The sequence below is a fragment of the Cottoperca gobio genome, unplaced genomic scaffold (assembly GCF_900634415.1).
Source record: "Cottoperca gobio unplaced genomic scaffold, fCotGob3.1 fCotGob3_124arrow_ctg1, whole genome shotgun sequence".
Taxonomy (NCBI): Eukaryota; Metazoa; Chordata; class Actinopteri; order Perciformes; family Bovichtidae; genus Cottoperca; species Cottoperca gobio.
In genome coordinates this window covers 221,040-232,160 of record NW_021166794.1, presented here as the reverse complement: position 1 = coordinate 232,160, position 11,121 = coordinate 221,040, and the positions used below count along the sequence as shown (strand labels likewise).

The following is an 11,121-nucleotide window of genomic DNA, read 5'->3' as shown; positions in this document are numbered from 1 at the left end:
AACAGTTTAGTTGGAATCAGGTACAAGAGACAGGTTGATGGCTTAGAAGAAGAAGTTGAAGTTAGTTGTTGAAGGTCGATGAGAGAAAAGCAGTCTATATATATATATATATATATATATATATATATATATATATATATATATCAGGTTTTATTACTATTATCAATTAATATTAATATTAATACATACTATTAATTAATACAATATTACATACTTACCTGGCAGGGGAGCTACCATGATCAAGAAGGTGGTTCACCCAGGGCGAGGCTCAGCCATTGCACTCCGGTTGTGCTGACCCCTGCGAATTCCCCAAATGTGGGAATCTCGACTGCATAATTTGTGGTAGTGGGGGACTGCGTTCGCGCTCTCCCCTTATATCTGTCCGGCAGTGGCTCAGTCACTAGGGGCTTGGACTGTGAGCCGTAGGGTTGCTGGTTCAAGTCACTGACCTGACCAAAAAAAAATGCAGTCAGAGACAGAGTGGAGGAAAGGTAAGTAGAGAACTTAAAAAATCTGCACCACACACAGACCTGATCCAGCCCAGGCAGCACCCCACAGAGCAGTAAACCTAGAGGAAACACTGAAGTAAAGAAAAAATCATTCATAACCTTGTGTACAGTTAAATGCAATAGGCCTAATTGTTTCAAAATCCCACGGCCAACTGGGATTTGTCTCACGGCATACCATTTGGGAACCACTGGCTTAGAGGATCACAGATTCAAAGAGAAGATTCATCAAACCGCGAGAGTCAACAGAAAATAAGAAGGCCGAGGACTTCACACAAGACATGGTCTCCAGCTTCCAGGTACAACAAACACACACTAAGACATACAGCAGGTTTCACAGCCTTTCAAAGTAAAAGTCTCAGAGCTGTTCCTGTTTCTCACTCTCCAACAATCACAACATTTGTGTCTGTGTGGGCGTTCAGGTGGATCCATCCGAGGAGCCTCTTAAAACTTTGGCTCTACATGAGATGCTGGTGGCCCTGATGAAGGATGAGGACAAGGTGCTTCTCCAGATCAGGGAATCTAAGAAAGAGGTAACGTGTCCTCAGTGTCAGCTGGAGTCACAGTACAGTGGTGTCCCAATTCATCCCATAATATTCATGATTTCTGGACACCTGCACACATAAGGAAAAGAAACGGTGTGGTTCCCATAGTAATAAGAAGGGATTAAAGGATGGAGATGAATCAATCACTCACATGTTATTTATAGAACCCTATGTGTCTCAGTTACATCTGTACAGCATACGACCCTCTGTCCTTATTGCAGAGATAGAAGTTGGTAGTTTGCCTAACAATGTCTTGGCAATAAGAGGACCATCCTAAAGATTTATATAAAATGTAATGGGGAGTTTATATAAAATGTAATGGGGAGTGTAATGGGGAGCCTGCATTTGTTACAAAGCATGCGTGACATGCAGAATCCAGAGTATAACCCTCCAGCAGCATTCAGCAGCAGAATGTGTGAGCAGGTGAGAGACATCGTGGCTCTCACTTCCTGGAGATGCTGCTTGTGATTTTTGTCGCCACAGACGTAAAACACTGCAAATACAAAAGCTTCATCAGTGGGCCGGAGGCTCAGTCACCATTGTGTTGCCGCGTTCAGCCAAAGATACAACAGAAATGTGTTGAGATGAACATCTTTGAGATCATTACTTGAAGTAAGAATGCAGGACTTTGACTTGTTACAGAGTATTTCTACACTGTGGTATTACTGCTCCCTCACTAGGTATCTATTTACCTACCAACTGAATAACTACTATATATTAAAGACATTTAAAATGGCCTTTGACAATGTCGTTCAGTTTCAACAGCCAAAAAAAAGCCACCTTTTTCTGACAAAAGTAGAGTTGAATACGTCCAAGCAGGCTAACACCTTCAGGAAAGCCAAACACGTGTCTGTGACGTCCTTTGTCGACGGCCCATGACTGTGCCCAGTCAGCTGCAGTTGGAGTGATTGCGCAATGTCGAATCTTTTTTAGAAATCTTCGTATCTCATCTATTTAGTGAGATAAACAGTTTTTAGATCAAAACCACAACAGCAAGTACAGTAGGCATATCACATAAGCAAGGACACTCACAATCAAACCCATAACTTACCTATTAGGTCTCATTATTGTCCCGTCGGCAGTAATGATTAAAAAAAGAACACTTCCGGGTTCATTGTCTATGTCCACACATCTTTTCCAGTACAAAACACTTTTATTGTGTAGCCAATGAACTGCTCCTCTTTAGACATCTGACACTCATGCTTTTATTTTTTCAAATGTTGTAATCTTTTTCATAATTGTATTTATTAATTACAAATTACAAAAAAAACACAAAAATATTACAAGAAATGTATTTGTACTTCCCTTACTTTGTGTCATTACTACTGGCAGGGATAATTGGGTATATAATAGTTATCTATGAGAAATACAAATAATATTTTATTAATACATACTATAATATGTACACATGCACAGTTTGTGTACGCCTGGTGTTACTCTTAGAAAAATATGTCTAATAAATTAAGTTTTTATCCCTTTTATCTGAAATTGGAAGTTTTACTTCATAACACTTGGTGCTATGTTTTTATTGTGTTTTCCAGTCCATACCTAGCAGCTATACCCATCTTCAGGAATCTTTTTAAACAACAAACTTCAGGCCGAGTGTATTTTCTTAAAATCCAGTATATTCAGACCACTATTACTCAGTGCCAGAAGCACTTGGAGTGATTAATCAATGTTTTACAAGAACAATAAGAGAGTTATTTTTTGAATGAGACCAAAATCGTGCATCTGGTGCAAATGGTTGAAGATCAGCTTTCAATTTACTTTGGGTATTTCGTTTGTAGGTATTTTTCGTATTTTCGAGTAAAGTCCCCCCACCCTTTAAGAGGTTAGGGTTAGGGTTAGGGTTCATCACTAGTGATGGCGAGATGAAACTTCATGAACCATTGAAACTTTCCATCCAAGAGTTGTGTGGTGCCTTGCTCAGAGGCACGCTGAGCGAGATGAGAGGGCTGTGAGCGTTACCCAGGAACATGCTGAGCAGCTCCTCGTCCTGCAGCATGATGGCTCCTTTCACCAGATACTCAAAGTAGGAGTCGACCCCCGCTCCGATACCCGCATCCTGAGCAACCCACTTCTTAGACAGGATGTCAATGTGGTTCCCCACCTAGACAGAGAGACAGACAGGTGAGCGAGACAGACAGGTGTCCAAAGATCCTTCCTATACTTTTGCTTTCTCCATTGAAACATGTAAATCAGCAGTTCTTTATTTAAATAGCCTTTATATGCTTTTTGTGTACTGTTAAAATGTGCTGTTTTTACACAAGATGTAGCTAGTGTTAGGGTGAGCCTTTTTTTAATTAATTAGTTTAGTTAACTTAAGTTACTTATGGGTTTAACAAGCAACAAGAAGTCCTGAGAACACAAAGAGGTTTTGTCCGGCACTTTTCTGCGTGGTTGAGACACAAAGACTGTATGTGAGCAGAAGTCCAAGAATTGCTTTATATATTAATGTGTACCAATGTCAGAGCCTACAGGTGGTCAGAGCAAACTCTAAACTTTACTTTAATGAACCTCAGGGAAGCAAAGTAGGCTGTGTCAACCACATGAAGACAGTGAGCAGAGGTATGCATACATTAACACAATAAACTGAGCTCTAAACAGACTAGTTACCAGCCCGATGTCAGATCTGCTCTCAGGGCTCTCAGGGCTCTCAGGGCTCTCAGGGCTCGGCGGGCTGAGTTCTCACACGTTGCGTCTCCTGTTAGTGACCGTACGGCATGCTGGTGGGAGTTTGGAATGATGACATCATCAAACAACGTGTTATTGCTGCAGCAGATACACCACAGGGATTCTTGTTGCATTTTAAGAAATGATGTAGTTACAGAGCACAACAAATGCAAACAAGCTCCAGCACACTTTCTTACTTGAAAGATAAATGTATTCATTTTGAAACTGCACCTTTAACAGACGAACTTTAGTACCAAAACTTTTTTTGTTGAAGTTTGACAGTGTTCAGGAGTTTATCTGCAACTGTTGAGCTCCTCGTCCCTCTCATACACACCTGTCTCATGAAAGAGATGTGCACAGTGTTTGTGTGCTCATAGTTACAGAGCAGACACAATAAAATACAATTAATATAAGATAAAATAATAATAAACAAATCAGATACAATGTGACTTCATAGGATATAGTTAACAGATGAGGGAAACATTATAGCAAGAAAGAAAGAAAGAAAGAAACGTGTCGAACAGACGTGTCCTCAAAACAACTTGCATTTAGTTTGGTTTGATAGCACATAAACAAATTGAAGCCTATTTGTTTATATATATATCGCACTTTAAAAATATTACATTACAACTAAAGGTCTTGCATAAAACCACTGGTCGTCGACTCGAGCGGCTTTGCAAAAAGACTGGAATCTCAGTGCACATCCAACTTTACACTGAACACCTACACCTCTACAAGAACGCTCTCTCCACCGCAAATACCTCATACTACTCCAACCTCATCAGCACTGGTAAAAATAACACCAGAACCCTCTTTTTATTTTATTTAGCCTTTATTAATACAGATAAAAAATCTCATTGAGACACAGGGTTTCATTCTCAAGAGAGACCTGATCATCTGCTGAAGGGTGTTCCAGGTTGAGGGGGCAGAGTATGAAAAGGCCTTTTTTCCAATTTCCGTGCAAATTGACAGAGTGATGTAGTTTTGAGATTGTAGCCCATAGCTGTACTGTTTGTGTGATATGTAAGTGGATATGTAGATGGAAAGCAGTCCAAGAATAGATGTGTAGATGAATTTGTACCAGTGCAGAGATCTGCACATTGATAATGATGTCCAGTTGACTAGAGCAGTGGTCCCCAACCACCGGTCCGGTCCATACCGCATTTGGTACCGGGCCGCAAAGAAAAATATTTTATTTTGAAAGAGGTTTTATTTTGAAAAATTACCGGATACATCCATCTCAATCACGTGATACTTTACTTCAAAATGTAAGCGCACAAGCAACAATGCGTGGAAAACAAATGTCTTTAAGGAGCTTTTTTGGAAAGGGGAAAAGACCCAATGAGGAGGCAGAAGAAGAAGAGCCCTACCAAGAAATAGAAAGCTGCATTTAAAAGACAATATCATGAGTTCTACTTAAAATACGTGTTTATCGCTACAGGTGATTCTTATGCGCCGGTCGGCATAATACACAGGCTCGCAAATGAGGCAACGAAGCCTTCAAAACTGCTTCGGCACCTGGAGACCAAGCACCCGCCATTAAAAGACAAGCCCATGGCGTTTTTCGAAAGACAAAAACGTGAACAAAAAGGACATAAACAATTACTGATGGTCACCACATCAACACATGCGAGTGCACTGAAAGCATCATACTTAGTGACTAACCATATTTCTAAGGCAAAGAAACCTTTTACTATTGGTGAAGAATTGATTGGCAAAAATGTGGCAGCTACAAGCCGTTTTCTAGCACTGGTGGAGAAGCAGGCCTTGTTTCTAAAAAAGAAGCCCAGTTTTAATTTCAGTTTCCTTAAAAGATTGTCAATATAATGTTTAAAGCAGAGGTTGTCGTCATTTGTGATGCCTAAGTATTTATAGGTGTTGACAATTTCAATAGGGGTACCCTCTTCTCAACAGTCAGCCACCTACTTCAACCTGCTACAACTCTCCCTCCAGATGTCTCCACCCACCACCACAACGACTTCCTGCAATTCTTTGACACCAAAATCAACATCATCCACCATCAGCTGGCTTCATCCTGCACTTCCCCAAGTGATCCACCTTGGATGGTTACCACTGGCCAACCATTCACTAGCACCCTTTCCAACTTCTCACGAGCAACAGAATCTACCATCTTCAAGCTCATCCTTAAATCCAAACCCACTACCTGTCAGCTCAACCCCCTCCCCACTATCCTCATCAAAGCCTGTCGGCCACCACAGGCATCTTTGTACCGTTCTTCAGTCAAGTCAAGAGTCTTGGTGTCACTCTGGACAGCACCCTCTCCTTTGCACCGCACATAAAGAATATCACCCGCACTGCTTTTTTCCTCCTGCACAACATCTCCAGACTCCGCCCGTCCCTGTCCCAATCCAGTACAGTCTTGGTCCACGCATTTGTCACATCCTGGATCGACTACTGTAATGCTGTTCTCTCTGGCCTTCCTACCAAACTGCTCAACCGACTTCAAATACTACCCGCATCAAATCCTCTGAACACATCACCCTCATTCTCCTGAAACTTCACTGGCTCCCTGTTCAATCCTGGATCGACTACAAAAAGTTGTTGTGGAAGTTTTCCTGCTTTACTCTGGAGAGATGTATATAAAGTCAAATAAATGGTGATAGAGACAGAGTTGTCTTTGTACATTTATTTGAGATCTCAAAGACACCAGTTCTACAGAGCACAGTGTAGTCTGCAGGAGGGCGCAGATTGAAAAAGAACACACAGACATTTTATACAAACTTGGTCTGGTGACTAGGTGATAAACACAACAGGGGACAGGGCCAAACTGCCTTTTGATGTGTGTAAGGTAACAGTTATGTAAACACTAAAGGAAGTGGTACACTCAATATTCTGTCTCAGTGAGTTAATCAGTTTAATCAGGATGTTAATTTGAAGGGAGAATTGTCTGTGTCCTGTCTTAATCAGGATGTAAATAATGATGAAAGGATTGTCTGTGTCCTGTCTTCTAAACGACACCCCCTTATTAACATGAAATGGCAGTTGGCCCTAGTTTGATCTAAACGACACCCCCATATTAACATGAAATGGCAGTTGGCCCTGGTTTGATCTAAACGACACCCCCATATTAACATGAAATGGCAGTTGGCTTGCTTGACAAAGGGAACTTGTACATTATTTAACCAGTAGACATTTAAATTGCTATTACACCTTCTGCTCACCTACAAAGCCGTCCACAACCTCGCCCCCACCTACCTATCTGACTCCTTCAGGAGTATACCCCCTCCCGCTAACCTCCGCTCATCCTCAGCTGCTCTACTGACAATCCCCACATCACGCCTCATCACCATGGGTTTTAGGGCCTTCAGCTGCACTTCTCCCAGGCTCTGGAACTCCGTCCCTCCACACATCCGACAGTCTGAAACTATTACAACATTCAAATCTTACCTCAAAACTCACTTGTTTCCATCATTCTCAATACTCCCCCCCTTTTTCTTTTCTTTACGTGTCTCCACCTTATCTCTGGTTTTGTTTGTCTGTTCTCCCTTCAAATGTTCTGCTGTTTTTATCTCTTGTATTTTGTAAGGTGTCCTTGGGTGTCTTTAAAAGCGCCTCTAAATAAAATCTATTTATTATTATTATTATTATTATAAAAAGTGTTTTATATAAAAATAATATTTTGTAATAATAATAATCAGGAAAATGTATTTAAAGTATTAAAAGTAAAAGGTACTCAATGCAGGGAACTGGCTTGTTGAGTGTATATAATATATGTTATGATACATATTGTATTACAATATTAGATATTTAATTGTATTTTTGCGATTACCTGTTTGCAGTACCTTCACTGTAAAGATGTTTTACAGTAAAACAGCTTAACAATAAAGAAGTGTATACAACACACACATGCGCCAACATAGTACGTTGGCCGGTCTCCTCCAGCTCCCTGGTTGGATGACCTCTGTGCGTGCTGAGAGAACCATCCTACAGGCAGCTGAAAGAAAATGGTTGAAATCAAAACACCCTGATGACCTCCTTGACTTTCAAACGCTTCTCTCTTCTTTCCCTTCCTTTATTTCAGAAGCAAGCACTTTCTGGATGGCGGAACACCACTTGAAACTCAACCTTTACAAGACCAAACTGCTCTGCCTTCTGGGGAAAGGGCTCTCCCATCCAAGACCTTACCATCAACGTCAGCACCTCGGGTTGTTTCCCCGACTTGGACTGCAAGGAATCTGGGTGTGACACTGGACGACCAACTGTCCTTCAGTGCCAACATCGCTGCAACAACCCGCTCCTGCAGACGCACTCTTTATAACATCAGGAGGATGCGTCCCCTGCTGACTCAGAAGGCAACGCAGGTTTTTGTCCAAGCTCTTGTCATCTCACGCCTTGACTACTGTAACTACCTCCTTGCTCATTCAGAATGCAGCAGCCCAACTGATCTTTAACCTCCCCAAGTTCTCCCACACTGCACCGCTCTTCCACTCCCTTCACTGTGTCGGCCCAAATCTGCTTCAAGACTCTGGTGCTGGCCTACCGTGCTGTGAATGGATCAGACCCTTCCTAAATCCAGGCCATAGTTAAACCATACACCCCAGCTCGCTCACCTTGCTCTGCATCGGCCAATCGGCTTGCTACTCCCTCACTGCGAGCGGGACACAGATTCCCCTCAAACAAAACCCGCCTGTTTGCTACCCTGGCTCCAAAATGGTGGAACAAGCTGCCCATTGATGTCAGGTCAGCAGAAAGTTGTCACACCTTCCGTCGCAGACTGAAAACTCACCTGTTTCAACTTTACTGCAGCCAATGAAGTAGAAAAAGAACTAAAATAAATCTGTTCTTTGTATGTTGCACTTACATTGGTTTGGCTTATTTGAGGCTATTGTTCTGCACTTAAATGATTTCCCCTATTTGAAGCTAATGTACTAAAGATATCGGCTGTTCGGAGTTCAATCCTCATGATTGTTTGCACTTATTGTAAGTCGCTTTGGACAAAAGTGCCAGCTAAATGAACTGTAATGTAACATGTGCATCATTTAGGTGCCAGCCATGAAATAGCAAAAAATAAATGAATACATCTTAATCCATAGTGGAATGATGGGGGATAAATAGAGGGATAATGTGAGAGGTCATGAGGTGTTCAGGGAGTTATCTATATCTGTTGAAATCAACAGGGAGGCTAACAAATGAATTTGAATAAAATGTGTGTGTGTTACATGTTCCTGTTACATTAATGTGTGTGTTGCATGTTCCTGCTGCATTAATGTGTGTGTTGAATGTCCCTGCTTCTTTAATGTGTGTGTTGCATGTTCCTGCTGCAATAATGTGTGTGTTGCATGTTCCTGCAGCAATAATGTGTGTGTTACATGTTCCTGCTGCATTAATGTGTGTGTTGCATGTTCCTGCTGCATTAATGTGTGTGTTGCATGTTCCTGCTGCATTAATGAGTGTGTTGCATGTTCCTGCTGCATTAATGTGTGTGTTGAATGTCCCAGCTTCTTTAATGTGTGTGTTACATGTTCCTGCTGCATTAATGTGTTACATGTTCCTGCTGCATTAATGTGTGTGTTACATGTTCCTGCTGCATTAATGTGTGTGTTGCATGTTCCTGCTGCATTAATGTGTGTGTTGCATGTTCCTGCTGCATTAATGAGTGTGTTGCATGTTCCTGCTGCATTAATGTGTGTGTTGAATGTCCCAGCTTCTTTAATGTGTGTGTTGCATGTTCCTGCTGCATTAATGTGTGTGTTGCATGTTCCTGCTGCATTAATGTGTTACATGTTCCTGCTGCATTAATGTGTGTGTTACATGTTCCTGCTGCATTAATGTGTGTGTTGCATATTCCTGCTGCATTAATGTGTTAAATGTTCCTGCTGCATTAATGTGTGTGTTGCATGTTCCTGCTGCATTAATGTGTGTGTTACATGTTCCTGCTGCATTAATGTGTGTGTTGCATATTCCTGCTGCATTAATGTGTTAAATGTTCCTGCTGCATTAATGTGTGTGTTGCATGTTCCTGCTGCATTAATGTGTGTGTTACATGTTCCTGCTGCATTAATGTGTGTGTTGCATATTCCTGCTGCATTAATGTGTTAAATGTTCCTGCTGCATTAATGTGTGTGTTGCATGTTCCTGCTGCATTAATGTGTGTGTTGCATGTTCCTGCTGCATTAATGTGTTACATGTTCCTGCTGCATTAATGTGTGTGTTACATGTTCCTGCTGCATTAATGTGTGTGTTGCATGTTCCTGCTGCATTAATGTGTGTGTTGCATGTTCCTGCTTACATTAATGTGTGTGTTACATGTTCTGCTGCATTAATGTGTTTACATGTTCCTGCTGCATTAATGTGTGTGTTACATGTTCCTGCTGCATTAATGTGTGTGTTACATGTTCCTGCTGCATTAATGTGTGTGTGCATGTTCCTGCTGCATTAATGTGTGTGTTGCATGTTCCTGCTGCATTAATGTGTGTTACATGTTCCTGCTGCATTAATGTGTGTGTTACATGTTCCTGCTGCATTAATGTGTGGTTGCATGTTCCTGCTGCATTAATGTGTGTGTTGCATGTTCCTGCTTACATTAATGTGTGTGTTACATGTTCCTGCTGCATTAATGTGTTACATGTTCCTGCTGCATTAAGCTGCATAATGTGTGTTACATGTTCCTGCTGCATTAATGTGTTGTGCATGTTCCTGCTGACATTAATGTGTGTGTTACATGTTCCTGCTGCATTAATGTGTGTGTTGCATGTTCCTGCTGCATTAATGTGGTGTTACATGTTCCTGCTGCATTAATGTGTGTGTTGCATGTTCCTGCTGCATTAATGTGTGTGTTACATGTTCCTGCTGCATTAATGTGTGTGTTACATGTTCCTGCTGCATTAATGTGTGTTACATGTTCCTGCTGCATTTAATGTGTGTGTTGCATGTTCCTGCTGCATTAATGTGTGTGTTGCATGTTCCTGCCTGCATTAATGTGTGTTTACATGGTTCCTGCTGCATTAATGTGGTGTTTACATGTTCCTGCTGCATTAATGTGTGTGTTGCATGTTCCTGCTGTCATGATTAATGTGTGTTGCAAGTTCCTGCTGCATTAATGTGTGTGTTGCATGTTCCTGCTGCATTAATGTGTGTTGCAAGTTCCTGCTGCATTAATGTGTGTGTTACATGTTCCTGCTTCATTAATGTGTGTTGCAAGTTCCTGCTGCATTAATGTGTGTGTTACATGTTCCTGCTGCATTAATGTGTGTGTTGCATATTCCTGCTGCATTAATGTGTGTGTTGCATGTTCCTGCTGCAATAATGTGTGTGTTACATGTTCCTGCTGCATTAATGTGTGTGTTGCATGTTCCTGCTGCAATAATGTGTGTGTTACATGTTCCTGCTGCATTAATGTGTGTGTTACATGTTCCTGCTGCATTAATGTGTGTTGC

At 41.4% G+C, this 11,121-nt stretch overlaps 1 long non-coding RNA gene and 1 other non-coding gene across 3 annotated transcripts; both read left to right on the top strand.

Moving 5' to 3' along the window:
* Positions 1-210: 210 nt before the first annotated feature.
* On the top strand, positions 211-374 carry LOC115004536 (U1 spliceosomal RNA). Its single transcript, XR_003831842.1, has one exon. It is a non-coding gene; the product is annotated as a U1 spliceosomal RNA (small nuclear RNA).
* A 240-nt stretch (positions 375-614) lies between these two features.
* On the top strand, positions 615-8,890 carry LOC115004512 (uncharacterized). Of its 2 annotated transcripts, none has more exons than XR_003831839.1 (3): positions 615-805; positions 929-1,039; positions 7,767-8,890. It is a non-coding gene; the product is annotated as an uncharacterized LOC115004512 (long non-coding RNA). The 2 variants fall into 2 exon arrangements; XR_003831840.1 differs by lacking the exon at positions 7,767-8,890 and adding an exon at positions 1,475-1,490.
* The last annotated feature ends 2,231 nt before the right edge of the window (positions 8,891-11,121 follow it).